Source organism: Mustela lutreola, chromosome 3, assembly GCF_030435805.1.
Source record: "Mustela lutreola isolate mMusLut2 chromosome 3, mMusLut2.pri, whole genome shotgun sequence".
In the NCBI taxonomy this organism is placed as follows: domain Eukaryota; kingdom Metazoa; phylum Chordata; class Mammalia; order Carnivora; family Mustelidae; genus Mustela; species Mustela lutreola.
In genome coordinates this window covers 147,674,186-147,690,062 of record NC_081292.1, presented here as the reverse complement: position 1 = coordinate 147,690,062, position 15,877 = coordinate 147,674,186, and the positions used below count along the sequence as shown (strand labels likewise).

The 15,877-nt window shown below is 36.0% G+C and overlaps 1 protein-coding gene across 3 annotated transcripts in view; it reads left to right on the top strand.

Annotated features, from left to right (window-relative positions):
- The window catches only part of XIRP2 (xin actin binding repeat containing 2), a 75,055-nt gene that overhangs the window by 36,238 nt on the left and 22,940 nt on the right, over nt 1–15,877 (top strand). The gene's annotated exons all lie outside the window — the stretch shown is intronic.

Genomic DNA, 15,877 nt, shown 5'->3' with positions numbered 1-15,877 from the left:
AAACACCAGCTATTATCATCAGCAATATTTCCGCTAAAGCTAAGAGAGCATAATCAGGTGCTAATTATTCTCAAAGGAAAATATGATTCATAAACATTTTATGTATATGTAAAAAGACAAAGAAGGATAACATTGCTCTATGCCTCAGAACTCACACACTTCAATTTTTTTTTTTCCTAATTCTTTGGCCCTTGGAGACAGAATCATTTCCTAGGAGCTCATTAAGTAATTAAAGATTAGTTTAAAATTAACATCTCTCTGAATGCTTTGGGCATCTGTTGTTCTGAAGTAGTCAGTAACTTTAGTGCATATTTTAAAAATTATAATAACATGTCTCCTTCTGAGGAAAAAGTGATTATCCCCCACTCTAGGTAATGACAAGATGAGGGCGATCTCTGGGAAAGCCAAAGAAGGGAATATGCATAGGACATACTTTACACAGGTTCACTGCCGCCCTGGGATGCCGTTATGAGTAAAAGCATGTTTTTTCAAGTGGGAGCAAATGAATAACATAGCATTCGCTTTTGAAGACTGCTTTATTCACTGCTTTATTGTGACATGGTGTACTGAGAGGAAAATATAATTAATATATGAATTGAATCAGGCAAGAGAGAAAAGAGCCTACCCTGCTTGAATAAATGAGGAAAAGAGAAAGAGTTGAGGCAGTGTTGATTTTTTCCATCTCTGCAAGGGCTGTAGCCTCTCAGCTCGTTTTAGTTGATATGTGGAAGGGAGAGGAAAACATTTGTAAGGGGTAGAACCTACCTTGTGACATTTTCTGGTTTGTGCTTCGAAACAATGAAGTTAAAATACATTCCACCAGTTGTCTGAATAAAATATAGTAAGTGCTTTTTTCAACATCAATGCTAATATGTACAAATAATAAGAAATAAGGACCCCTATTTGCCAGAGAACCATTTCTTTCCTTGACACCAGCCAGGCTATCAGCCTGACCTTTCTCCAGTGAATGCACATAAATTTCCCACTGGCCAAACCATTTAAACCATCTTCTACGACTCTTTCTCAGTGCCTATTGTGAGTGAGCTTTGGTACTGAAAAGAACACAATAAGATTAATTTTAGAATGCTGAGTTAGAATCAGAAGACCAAGAGTTTGCTAAATAAAGCAAGCAATAAAACAATGGCCTCGACCAACTGAGGTCTATAACCCACTAACCATCAGGCCTGTACAAGCTGGTTTATGCAGAATTTGGTTCACTCAAGTTATTTATTAATCAATACATCCTAGTTCCTGTTACCATACAGCAAACCAGCTTTGCCCTACACTAACAACTCAGTTTCCTTTTTAATTCAACAAGAAGTAGAAATGGAAACTTTGATCCAGTTGTGGGTTCGGAGATGCACACTTGATAAACTGAATTTTTCACCTCTACCTTTACATTCAAAACTATCTGTGTTACGTTCATGATTGGACATTTCATTATTGCTTTCCGCACCTGTGCCCTGGCTGCGGCTGCCTTGCCATCTTGCCACCTGTGACCCTGCCATTAACTCAATCTCCACCTGTCTCTTCTCTTTCTATCCATGTCTACCTTCCTCTGGTTCTGTAGGTCTTGACAGAAGCCCATACTTTTTTCTAGAGATACCAAATCGAAAAGAATTCTATTCTGTAAAAACAATTCCTTGCTCAAGTTGCAAGGTAAATTAACCACAGTTAGTACTACTCACACCAATTACAATGAAGACAAAGGCAAAAACACAAACTAAACTCTGTAAGAAGTTGTATTTCTCAGGATGTAAGAAAGAAAGGCTTTTCCTATGGGCCCCCCAAACCCTGATTCCATTATGGCCTGCATGAGCCTGGTTCATCTAGAAGTATGCCCCACCCTCCTTATGAAGCCCCTATTCCATGCTTCTACCCGAAGCTTCCTGTTTGGGGGTGCAGCAATGCAGTGGTGGTGGGTCTCCAATGGGTCCTCTGTCCATCAGTTTCTGCATCACCCCCAACCTGAAGCAGGATGGCTTTTCAGAGCCCTTGACTTGTCCCCTCCCACCTCTTTCTTCTCTGACGAGATAAGGATTTAGAATGAAACCATTCTCCCTGTGAGGCTGAGACAGGGACAGAGTCTCTGAGGGAGCTCAGGTCCCCTGAGTCACTTCGGCCCTCAGTAAGGTTAGACCCTTAAGTGTAAATTAATAAAGGAACTCCCCAGGCAGCCCAGGTCATTCTGATTAAGTTGTTCTGGCTTGCGGTCCGGGATGGGGGAATGGTACTGCTCTTCGGGTCTGTGGAGAACAGAGAAAACAAAAGCATAAGGAAATCATGGTGAATAGAATAAATGTCAGTCAGCCAAACAACCAATTTACCTGTACCCAAACCCTGTTAGCTCCTTTGTTAATTTCAGACACTATTGAAATACTGTTATTTGTATATATACAGTTATATTTCAATATTAAAATTAAACTAGATAATGGTATAAATGAACTAAGGAAAGATACATCCAAATTCTTAAGGAAAACCAATTAGAACAAAGATAAACTAAAAAGTGAATGAATTTATTAGTTTAGGCCACACTAATGTACCAATAATTAACTAAAACTGATACTTAACTTCTTATTATTGTAATCTTTTATCAAAAAAGCTTTAATTTTATAGGATTATACAGTCTGTACACCTAATGTCTCTTGAGTTTGTACCTTTGATATTTCTATACAGTTATTATTTTCTGAAAGACACGGGATTTAATTGCAAAGTGATCAACTTTATTAAATAACATAGTAAACTGGCTCATAGTCATTTGGCCCTTCACATAACTAAAGCAATGTGTCCACTTCCCCCAAGACACGAGGTATGCCCAAAAAGTACAATTAAGACTAATGTCTGTGATCTACCGACATCAACAGCATTGCTTTGGAGCCACACACTGTAACTCTCAACGGCGGCTGTCCCCAGATGAAGTCGATGGTAATTACTAACTGCCTGCTGAGGTGTGACCATAAAGCCTTCGTCATGGTCCCTTTGCAACTTCCAATTTCAGCTACTTTCTGCAGAATCGGTTGGTATGTGAGTTCTCCCTGCTACTGCAGAGAGGGATTCACTCCTACCTCCCCTGGACAGCACTGCAGGACAATCCAGTGCATCATTAAAAAGGGAAACTCATTCTAACCCCTGGCAAAATGTTTGCCTTGGTCCTTTGTGGAAATTCTGTCCTCTTGATGAAATAACGCAGTCCTTCTGGTGTGTGCAATCAGCCTGGGCTCCTTTCCTATGCCATTAATAATTAAATGAGCTAATCTGCCTGGTGACTTGGAGGGGATGCAAAATATTATCCTACAAAGGGTGCCCTGGCACTATTTCTCAGGCTGTCAGAGCCTGGGGGTTAGTAGAAAAACCCGCTAAGTAAGACTGAGTTGCAAGCACAGACATAAGTGCTTTCAAAAAATCCCGAACTGGTTGCTATTCTTTCTAAGATTCATCTTACTTGTGCTCCGAAATAGAATTTGTAGGAGCAATGTTTACCCCAATTATTGGAGTACCACTACCACAGCTTTTCTTCTTAATGGTATTGTGGGTTTCTGTAAACCTATTTGTTCTTATAGAACCCATTTTCAATTTCATTTGCAGAAGACAAGTGCACTTACAGATACACCCTTCACTCCTTTCAAGGAAAATGAATTGGGATTGCTTTAGGGGAAAAGGAGTGGTATTGTTTGTTCTTATCTCAGGGCCCAGGGATGTTGAGAGAGGGTCACCAGAACCCTTTCCCACAAAACACAAAATCACTGCCCAGAGTTTCCTGTTCCCAGGGATCCCCCAAAGTATCTGATGTTGATGAAGAGGTAAAAGACAGACATTGGGACATGATGGAATTTTAGGTCATCGTGTACTTACAGGAGGTGGGAGCCTCAGAGGGAAAGCTGGAGGAAGGAATGTGTTGATACAGCCTCTCCTTCAGTTTGAAGTCTCATATTAGTTTAAAAGTGGAAATGTGCTCTTTGTATAATTATACTTAATAGAATTCTCAAATATAGAAACAATACATTATACTAATTAAAGGTGCTTTATTTTTGAATTGTTAGAATGGCAAGCTACGGGATTTTAAGTTCACAGACTTTGCTAGTTTTTGAGGAGCAAGGAAAATTATAGCAAAAGAAACCTTAATGTAACAGAATCATTATGCTTATAAAACTTGTAGAAGGGGCAAAATATTTTTTCCACAGTTAGTTTTATGAAAATGGGTGTTTTCTGTAAGCACTTGACATAAGAATATTAGCTCTTTCTGCTTCTTCTGGATCTAGTATTTCTCTAAATAAACCCATCCTCATGGGTCTTTGAATATGATTAGATCGAGATATGTTTGTCTATTCTTTTAATGTTCATTGATTAGTTTGCATAATTACAAACAAATTAGCATACTCCCCTCCCCACCCCCACCCCCACCCCCAATAACCTGGGAAAAAACAAGGCCTGAGAAAAGGAAGCGATGTTAAAACATTCTGTCTTCAGAACCATTCTATTGCAGAGATAACTGTTTGGGATATTGCTTGGGAAATTTATTTTTTGCAGTTTCTATGCAGATCTCAAGATCACGGCACAGGGAATAAGATCACATCTTCTTCCAACAGCCTCGTTCTTTATCCGTCTCTGTCCAGAGTCATCTACCATGGAAAGGAGCAAGTTATTATCTCTGTAGGAACCAGCTGAGGCTACTTCATTTCCTACCCCTTCAGGACAAAACACATTGTAGACCAGCCACCAAACTGATACCAACAGGGGGAGCCAAGTGCTCAATCTATCTTCCTTCCCCATGGGGGAAATACCAAGAGTGCTAAAGACATCATCCTGCATTTGAAATCCATTTCTGTCTTCAGAGTACAAATCACAAAAATTTAATACTAGAATTCATATCACATGGTATTCAGACACATTTTGGGGAGATCTGGGGGAACTTTGATGAAGTCAGCCCTTTAGGTTGGGGTTCAGTTTGTGAGCCTTTTATCATAAATATTTTGTGCCATTATTCTACAAATATCAACAGCTCCCCCCGATTATATTGTTTTATTATTTTTTTCTTTTAGAGGATTAAAAAAAGGAGTTTTCCTTTTTTCCACTCAACTCCTTTTCCTTCATGCTCTTATTTTTCTAGACCTTTTCCATTACAGGAGGAGTTATGATATATCATGACAAAGTGTACCATCAAGTCTGGTTATGGAAAACAGACAAAGAAAAGAAGCAATAATTTGCAGGGAAGAAGGAATGTGAAAAAACTATACATGAGAGAATTACAGACACATACAGATCTACCTTTTCTATATCAGAACCAAATGCAAATATGTTTGTATGTGTGTGTGTATTGTTGTTGTTGTTTTTCAAAATGTGACGTCGCTGTGAACACTTTCTGCCACAAGGCAGTTATCCCTGTGGTAACTTTTCTCTACACCTCCTGCTTAAAACCTAAAAAGTAAGAAGGATCACGAGGCCCCACTTTCATGGTTCGTATTAGTACTGAAAATCAAAATCAAGAGAGCTTTGACCCTTCTGCTCCACGGGAGGTTTCTGTCCTCCCTGAGCTCGCCTTAGGACACCTATGTTACCATTTGACAGGTGTACTGCCCCAGCCAAACGTAAATATGTTGATTTCTTCCTATAAAAACAGTGGTGAGACAGAGAATATCTTTTCACACAAAATGCAAGTTAAATCATTTAATAATCATGGGCTCTGTGTTTGACACTTATGTTCAATATAATCTCTCTTCTTATCATCTTGAGATAGGAGATCAAGTATTTATCTGAATATTTGAAGTAAGTTGTAAAGACCTATCATTCCTTTTTATCAATGCCTGTTTGAATCTCATCTGCTCTGATCCATCCTTAAAAACAAACCTGATCTTCAGTTATGAGCCTCCAGCAGGTGGGTAGGTTTTCTGTCATTTACAGTGCACCGGTATTTATTAGCTTATTTGGGAGGACTTCTATTACAGATCAGAGAGTATGTCCTTAAATGTCACCTGATTTTTTTTATAAGTCTGTAGGAGTTAAATAGCTCAATTTTTTAAATAATTGTTGTTTTTTTAATGTAAAATGAAACTACATAAGCACGTACTTAAAGCAAATAGTCCTTGGTCCTTTTTAGTAAGAACCTCTTTGCGATTTTGAGACCTCTTAAACTTCTGGCATTGATTTTTTGTATTTGTCAAACCTTTGCATTGATGACCAATATTAAATTGATAGAAAAGATGTTTCACTGAATCACCAGCCCTAAAAGAAAGGAAAACAAATGTGTAGTTACCTGGTATAGCAGTGAAAAAGATATTGTAGTGAAAGACCCAGTGATTTTTCAAGAGTTAAGATACAATACAAATTAGTGTACATGATTATTAATTTTGGGTTTCTTTGAAGGACTCTCAGAATTATGCTGTTCTTCAAGGTATTTAACTGGTTGAGGATAATGGCTTTCCTTTTCTCTTGTCTCTACCTTAAACACACTCTAAGCATATAATAAGTGCACATAGAATATGTCATTTACTGCCTTTAGGTGTTAAGAACATTGGTTCAAAATAGCTGGCTGATGGAATTCTTATGAAAACATTATATTCGTGGTGTATGTTTGGTGTTTTTAAAATTGTGTATCATCCTTTTGTGTATAATCAGCATGTAGATTTTAAGAACAGTAGAGTTCTAAGGAAATGAGGTTTTATACAAGTGTGAAGTGCCTTGTACATTTCCTGACACGTACAACACTCAATCCATGGTAGCGCCTCATCTCTATCTCCTTCAGTGCTTCCCTACTTTCTGTCGCAGCAAATTACAAATGAGGATTCTAAGTGAGGCTGAAATTAGTTGTAACTTATTTACCTGATTTCTCACTTGATTTGATGACAAACTCCAGCTATAATCTAATATCCCTGTCTGCCACTTCAATCTCTTTTCATTCCCCGTGTTGCTAGTAGATACATTCACCAGTGAAACTGCAATTAGTTAACCTTTTATTTTCCCCCATTTTTCCTTTTTCCTTTTGAAGAAAACCCAAGTGATCAGAATAATTCATTTGTAGCTGTAATTGATAATTACACTCCCTTGTTTGCACAGATAATCTTGAAATGTTTGCATCGGAGCCAAATCCACTTTATTGTGTTTCTTCCCTCTGTTTGGATTTTATATAAAGATTTAAAATGTCATTCCTCCCAGTGAACAAGACTGATGTTCACAGAGACAGAGAGGGACAATAAAAGGAGAAGGAAAGTTTGTATAACAGGAACTCTTTCCAACCTCTTGGCAGGCCAATTGTACTATCTCTAAGTCTTCCTATATGTCCTTGTAGTATCACATGGAACATATATGGCCAAGAAATGGGCCCAAATCAATTCCATTATAAGACATGAATAGTGTTTCCTACTATGTTATCTGTTGTCAAAAATAAACACCTTTACTTAACATTTTTAGCTGGTTTCCGTTTGGTTAAGAAGACCTCAGTGTTCATGAATTACATTATTATAACAAGGGTAATAGCCACTTTTCAATCTTTTTGACATTCGAAACTCCTTCTTTACTTGGGAATGCCTCTTACCAATGAGGCAGAACCAGCCTCCATGAGGAGAAGCTGCAAATACCACACACTTAATCTCCTAGTCCAAATCAGACTTTGCATAAAGAAATGAAGAAATGACATGAGAAGCAGGGACTATGTGGAATTAATCTTAATTATGGCTGGTGGCAAGAGATTAACAGCATCCAATCTCAAGAAGTAACTATTCTAGAAGCAACATCCTTATGTAGTTTTGATAACTTCAGCAATGAATGTGTCTGGTGTTCAGTGACAACAGCGTGGGGTGCGTTCACCAGATGGCTCTGCAGCATTATTCAGCTCTGTTACTGACTACAAAACCTCCAGGTCTTGTTTTCTGAAATCTGGAGATTCCATGAATTCCACTCCCCACCTCTGCCTCTCAGTTTCTCTTTAACAAATTATCTTTCCTGTTTAAATCGCTCAGATTCTGATGTTTGAAACTGGGAGCTGTGACTGGATAAAAAAAAAATATATATATATAGCTAATACATAAATCTTAACATTCTTAATTTATTGTCTAAATGATAGTCATACAGTAGGATCTTTAGGAAAGAGCAAGTGTGAGAAGAAACACATAATTGTGGATTAAATCACTGTGAACTGACTGTTCACTAGGTATGAGTTCATGAAAGATGGACTGAATAGGTGATCACAAAGCCACAGTCTGGCCATGTCTCTGTAGAGTATTTCCACGTCTTAGCAACCAGAATGATTTGGAAGAGTCCTAATGTGCACAGGCAGCTTTTTGTTTCTTTCTCTTTGAATAAATCCCCCAAATCCACTACATCTCTGGTGGAAAAAAAAAAAAAGTATATATTAGAGCTTGTTTCTTCTTTAGTTTCTGGGCTTAGTTCTATAATGAAAAATTCATGGTAAAATTTCAATAGTAAAATTTATAGACAGAGTCATAGACAAAATACTTTCATCCAATTTTTTTTTTTTTTTTTTTTGCCTTTCTTACCTTGTAAATAGCTGACACAAAGTAAGTGTGCAATGGATATCTGTTACGTAAAGATAGCAAACACTAATGTAACACTTATGAGTCAGGTGTTCCCTTACTTCCTCCTCATAACAACCATCTGACATAGGCACTATTATTTTTCCCTGATTAATCCTTTTTATTGGTGGGGGAGGGTGGAGAGGACGGGAAATGGACATGTTGGAGGGTTAAGTAACTTGCCCAAAGAAAGTGAGCAGAAATGATCCCAACTCAAGAAGGTTGCTTCTGGAGTCTATGCCTTGTATTTTTTTAATTCGGCTGATAGTCATTAAGCACCTACCAGATGTCAGGAACAAAAATTCAGTGATGTGTATATTATTTTGCCCTCAAGGGGCTCACTATATCAGAGAAATAGACATATAACAAATAATTAAAGCGCAATTATTCTATGATAGAAAATATAAATGAGAATTGTTGGGACACCAGGAAGTAATAAACCTTACTCTGAATGAAAGAAGGCCAAGGAAGACATCTAAGCGCAGAGAATGCTCCAGCTGAGACCTGAAATAATTTTTCATGAATACAGAATTACATTCTAGGCAAGAGGAGCACCTTATACAATGGGTAAATAGTATATCTGTGAATACAATGAGGCAAAACTGTGGTATGAAGCTGGAGATGTAAGCAAAGCCCAGATAATAAAGAAAACTCTGTGTTATGTTAAAGAACTGTTATTTTATTCGAAGGCAATCACTTAAACAAGAGAGTAAGATGAATAGATCTGCACTTACGAAAGATGTTTCTGGCTCTATAGTGTTGAACTAAAGGGGGTCAATTTAGGTGGAAGAAGGAGAGTTAGGAGACTACTGAAATAGATTATACAAGGACTTACATGGGTCAGAAGTTTAGTGTAAAGACTGCATTGACTTGAGAGATAATTAAACATAGAATTAGTAGGGCTTAAAAATCTATTGGATATTGGCAATATAGGGTGGTAATAAAGAGGCAGAATTCTTCTGTTTCTCTATTTCGGTTTGCATTAATTAACATAAGATACATGTAGCCTCTGGTTTTCTTTTTCTTTAAAATATTTTTATTCTTCTTATAAGCTTTTTATCTGTCATTTCAGTGTTCCTTGAGACTCAAAGTTTTATCCTTTTTTATTGTGCTTTTATGTTTATTTATATCCTTGTGGCACTTTGGTTTTAAGATGCTTTATGTCTATGTTGGATTGAAATATTGTATACGTATGTGTATCTTTAACACACATCTACATAAAACTTCCAGAGGGCATCCTTTACTGCAAATTGAATGTTTTTATGTATCCTGCTTTTTTAGTTTGTCAAATAAATATTGTTATTTATATAACTAATATGTTTGATGGCCCAGTTGAGAGTACATCTTTTATATGTTCTTTTTATGGATCTTCAGCATTTTTGGATGCAGGGATATGGCTCTATAAATAATATTTTTTGAAATGAAGAGGACAGTCAGAGTTCTAGCAGTTAAAGCTGGCATTGTTTATTCAGAAATCTCTCTTTGAAGTCAAATATTTCTACTTTCAAATCAAGTATTTTTTATTAGAAAAGATAAGTTTTGCTCTTAGTAGCTAAACATGACCAAAGCCTAATTATTTTCAGTGAAAAAAAAAGTTGTAATTAATTGAATGATAATACTTCTCCCAGAGATTTATGTAATAAAACTACATAATTCATGTACCTTATTTATTACAAGTCTTGCCTCAAGAGAATTTCAAGCTGAGCTTTTTTATTCCATTAAATATATATGAATACATTTTTCTGTATTGCAGAAATACAGAGATAGATGGATAGAGAGATGACTGATAGGCATTTAAGTAGATTGAAATTTAGTTGTAGAAACTTTTATTAAAACAATTCTGACAATGCCTCACACAATGTGATGGAGATAGTTGTTTGGTACTTAGGAGCTGTTGGTTGAATAAAAGAATAGGTGAAGCTGTATAGCATCACTTATGTTTAGGGATGCGATGGTTTCAAAGGAAAATGTCACCACCTTACGTTTTTAAGCTTCTTTTAATGTTTTGCACCATCAGTCTCTTTGGATCTGACAAGTCAACTAGTACATGCTCATAGATTTACTACTGAGCCAAATGAAACTGGAGGGTTCACTTCTGAGTATATTGAGTTAGACAAAGAATCGGGACTTACAATTGCTTGATTCTTCTTTCCACTTGATATCTTTCCCTATTTGTATATATTAAAAATTAAGATAAAGTATTGTCTTTCATTGTCATCATAAATATCTCAACTTAATTTATGTCATAGTAATTCTGCTTAATGCATTCTGCTGTTTCTAGATGATGCTTGACAACACTTCAATTTCATCAACTCAATGAATACTAATTCACTAAAAAGAAATACAAACTAGTCTGTTTAATACCATGAAGAGTTTTTTTGTGTGTGTGTGTGTGTGTTTTTTAAGATTTTGTTTATTTATTTGAGAAAGAGAGACAGCAGGAGCAGGGAGGAGGAGCAGAGGGAGAGGGAGAAGCAGACTCCCCGTTGAGCAGGCCTCGATTCCAGGACCTTGGGATCATGACCTGAGCTGAAAGCAGATGCTTATCTGACTGAGCCACCCAGGCACTCCAGAACCATGAAGATATTTTTATAAAAGCCTATTTGAAAATATATTTTTCTATTTTGAAAGGTTCTTTCCCTTTGTGTATGTTTGTTGTCTTTGTGCATGTTTTGGTTTCTTGGTACAGGCTTCTCCTCCCTCTAATGATGCCAGTTACTCCTTATAGCATCACTACACTGCTCATATTCATTCAAAGATGTCCTGATCCCTAGCAATGTCTTCAAGAGGGCTCTTTCTGAGAACTTTGTAAAGTGATGGACATGTTATTGTTATACACATCAGCTTCAGTAATTTCACCAACCAATTATGAAATGTTCAGTATCAAAGACTGTTAGCTAAAATACTAAAAACCGTCGAATTATGCGGGAAAAATTTAGACTCTCAATTTTTAAACTAGATTTAAAATTATAAAATGTTCATACTCTTGGAAAAAAATATGACTATTTGCCCATGCACTTACTCCTTGATATTTAAGGCTGGCGTCAGGGAGGGGGGGCGGCAGTCATCTAGTATCTGCCAGGATGCTAAAACTGAGATTTGAGGATGCATGACTTCAGTTAAATGAGAGATTCATATTGTCAAATAATGACTGTGAAATGTGATAAGTACGTAATAAAGATTTGTACTGACAGAATGGAAATACAACAACAACAAAATAAGCAGGAATAGATGACTTAGAAAAGTCAGGAAAGGTTTTATTTTAAGATTTTATTTATTTATTTAACAGACAGAGATCACAAGCAGGCAGAGAGGAAGGCAGAGAGAGAGGAAGGGAAGCAGGCTCCCTGCTGAGCAAAGAGCCCAATGCAGGGCTCCATCCCAGGACCCTGGGACCACGATCCAAGCCAAAGGCAGAGGTTTTAACCCACTGAGCCTCTCAGGCGCCCCTCAGGAAAGGTTTTAAACAGAAAACAGTTTTTGAGCCATGATTTCAAAAATGTATAGTGAATGTAGAAAAGCCTTAACCTGAAGCTCAAACCCTAGGGAAATCAGACTGTGTATTGTAAATTTTTAAAGAAAATTTTTTAAAAATAAAGAAAGTCCATGGCCAAAGAAACAGGTTTTAATTTGAATATATCCAAATCTAGAGAAACACAATACAATAACCAGAAATAGTTATGTTCATCACTTTAAAAAAATTGCTTATTCTTTCAAACCTTGAATCTGCTGACAGTTTTGGTAACGTAAATAGCACATTTTTGGTATTGTTTATGTCTGTTTGACAAAGATGCAAATAGCATTAAAACATCATAACTATTCCTAGTTTTATTAAAAATGAGATTAGTGATAGGTAAAATGGCTGAATTATTGGCATTGAGCATGAACTGTTTTTTCCACTCTAGGGAGGCAATTACTCCATACTATTCTACCAGATTTTTATCATATTTTTTTTTTCTATTGGGTATACTTCCAAAAGTCACAATAACAGTGAGTCACCATTTTAAAAAAAAAAAAAAAAGGGTTCTATTCTTTCCTTACTCGTTATGCTACAATGAGTTTGAATTTTTATTGGTAGGAATATACAGTGCCTTTTCCGGTACTGATAATAACAATGACAAGTTGGATAGGCAGAACATGAAGTCTTTTCTGTGCTGGAGAAATCTACTTAGAAGTATATGTCAAGGACACCTGGATGGCTCAGTCAGTTAAGCATCTGTCTTCAGCTCAGATCATGATCCCAGGGTCCTGGGATTGAGTCCTGAATCAGGCTCCCTCTTCAGCAGGGAACCTGCTTCTCCCTCTGCCTGCTTGCTCTCTCTCTCTGATGAATAAATAGATAAAATTGTTTAAAGAAAAAGAAGTATATATCGAGGATAGATTTTTTTTGTAAGATACTTGTCTAACATATGAGCCGACATCAGATTGGTAAGAACTATATAAGCATCATATTATTTTGAGATTATGCCACATTCTCTTTGTTAGACTCCATATTAGAGCACATATATCATCTGTTTCTCTTTCTATAAATGGGTGAATGAGATGAAAAAAAAAAAAAGTTTCAGTGTGATTTAGTGACTTACCCAAGATTACAACATACCTCGTAGAGGAGCGAGTTAATATAAAATCTTGTTTCTGACTCCTGGTTGATCCAACTTGTAAACAAGACTGCATTTTGTCTCTTGCAGCCTGAGCTATATTTGAATTTAATATTCAAGAACCAATTTTATTAATATTTTTGTGTGAATTTATGTATAGTGTTCTTGCCAGAATTTTTATTACATCTTATTTGTGTAATTTGATTTCTCTTGAGCATTATGATGATCCATCCTTTTACCTAACCCTGTTCTTTTTAGACACCAGCCACTGAGAAGAGTGAAAGTCAGATTTAAAATCCAAGCTCACTCATCATATGGTTTTGCTTATTTGTGGAGCATAAGAAATAACATGGAGGACATGGGGAGATGGAGAGGAGAAGGGAGCTGGGGGAAATTGGGGGGGGAGATGAACCATGAGAGACTATGGACTCTGAAAAACAATCTGAGGGTTTTGGAGGGAACAGGGGTGGGAGGTTGGATGAGCCTGGTGATGGATATTGTGGAGGGCACATATTGCATGGAGCACTGGGTATGGTGCATAAACAGTGAATTCTGGAACACTGAAAAGAAATTTAAAAAATAAATAAAAACTTAAAAAAATAAAATAAAAATTTTCACAAGTTCAAAAAAAATATTCAAGCTCAACTAGTTGCAAAATATGAAACACCATAACAATAGAAATAAAATCTTGGCATATTTTAAGAGAGATTTTATATAAATTACAGCAACCTGGGGGCAGTAAAATTGATATGTTGACACTAACATACCAAACTCACATAGCAATTACAGTTCTATTGAGTAATAGCACAAGTAGAAACGCTAGCTAAATTTATGTACCCTGTTACTGTTCATGTTGTGTCATCTCTTACAAGAAAATATATTTAGATAGGATAGGCATGGATTGTTTGTACTGAAGTAGATACACATTCAGTATAAAGTGCCCAAAAAATAACTTTCAAAATATGTCAAAAATACGTTTATTTACTGTTTTTTACTCCCAACGTTTGCATTTGTCTTTCTCAATGTACAGATTCAAATCACTAACTCTAGTCTTTCAGTCTGATAATAAGCAGCAAGTATAAGAAACTAGAATTTCTATAGGTTCCAGGCAGGCTTTTTTTTAATACCAACTTGTGTTACTTAGCAAATGATGGGAATAGTGACCAGCTTAAAAGTACATGTCCCAGGTAAAAAAGTTGGCCATTACTTTGTTCCAGCAAGAAACTGACTCACATGTTGGAATATGAACCCAGGACTGTCAGATCTTTAAAGTTTACAAAAGCAGGCAGAAGTCTTAATTTTTATAAGTAATAACTTATTTAAATTTAACTTATTTAACTTATAATTTAAATTCTAATTTAAAAGCACCAACTGGACCAAATAAGCATGTCTCTGTGCCATAGCTTGTCCCATGGAACTGTAAGTAGAGGCATGATTCTGTAGTAATGATCATGGTGCACTTCATTAAGAACCTTCATACTGGTCAGGTTCCCACTGCCCTTTGTCCTTTCATTGTCTGTTTAATCAGCATCATAAGAAGGCCATAGAATATTTCCATCATATCTTTATAGATGGAAAGGCTTCTCACAGTTGTAAACAGTTGTCACGGAAAGAATTATTATTTGTGCTCATGCATTTTCAGTGATTGTTATTGTTCCCTACAGTCTAATGTTACTGATACCCTTAAGTAAAATTTGATTGTGCAAAGCTTCCTATTAAATCAAACTTTGGTTATTTGAACTTAAAGGAAAGGATATGGATTATTTATTTTCTGTACTCCCTCTTGAGAAAGTAAAGTACACGACTTGCTCATTGTTTCATCTCATTTCTAGGACATTCTCCAACAAATAGAAGATTCAATGAAAATAATTTATTAATAGAAGTTTGCTAATTTAGTAATCCACTAATTAAGTAAATTTTTCCTTGGCACATATGTATGCCAAGCATATTATTAAAAATCATTTTATATATGTGGATTATTAACTCAGGCTAGAAAACCATTCTGCTTCAAGGGGAAAAAAATTACACTGGTATTCAATTTAATGAAATACAGTCTACATTTTTTCAGCCTTATTGAGGTATAGTTAACAACATTATAAGACATTTAAAGTATACATTATGCTGATTTGATATATGTATACATTGTGAAAGGATTTCTAGTTAACTAATACATCCAATGAAATATAATCTACTTTCTAAAGTATAAACATACATTTTGCCTTCAATTTTCTGTAGAACTTTTAGGAAGATGCCAACTGTTTTTCTTAAGTCTCCTTCCTAGAAAAGTATAAGATCAGATCGAACTATGTATCTCTAAGCAGATGTTTTACGGCTGCTTGGTTAACCAGAAATTATACCCTGTATACTGAATACTTTTAGAGGGGGGGAAGTCACACACTACAAGCCCACTAAAAAAATAAAATAAAAACAAAAAATCAAGGTCTTGTTAATTAATTTTAAATTTATTGTTGGTTTAAAGGACTAGAATTTGACAGCTCAAAACTTTAACTTTGTGTAAAAAAAATTAGTGCTCCTATATGATGAATAATAATGGACATTTGCTCACCTGACTATTCTCTACAAAGGCAAATTTTTAAAAAATCATATCTCAAAAATAGTGTTTGATGGTAAAGCAGATGAAAGTGAATGCCCAACTTCAAACAAGTTCAGTTTCATGGGTTCTTGAAGAGTAATCTCTTCATATCCTTATTTTTTGATGTTAAGATTTTTAACAATATGCCAAGTGACTCATCA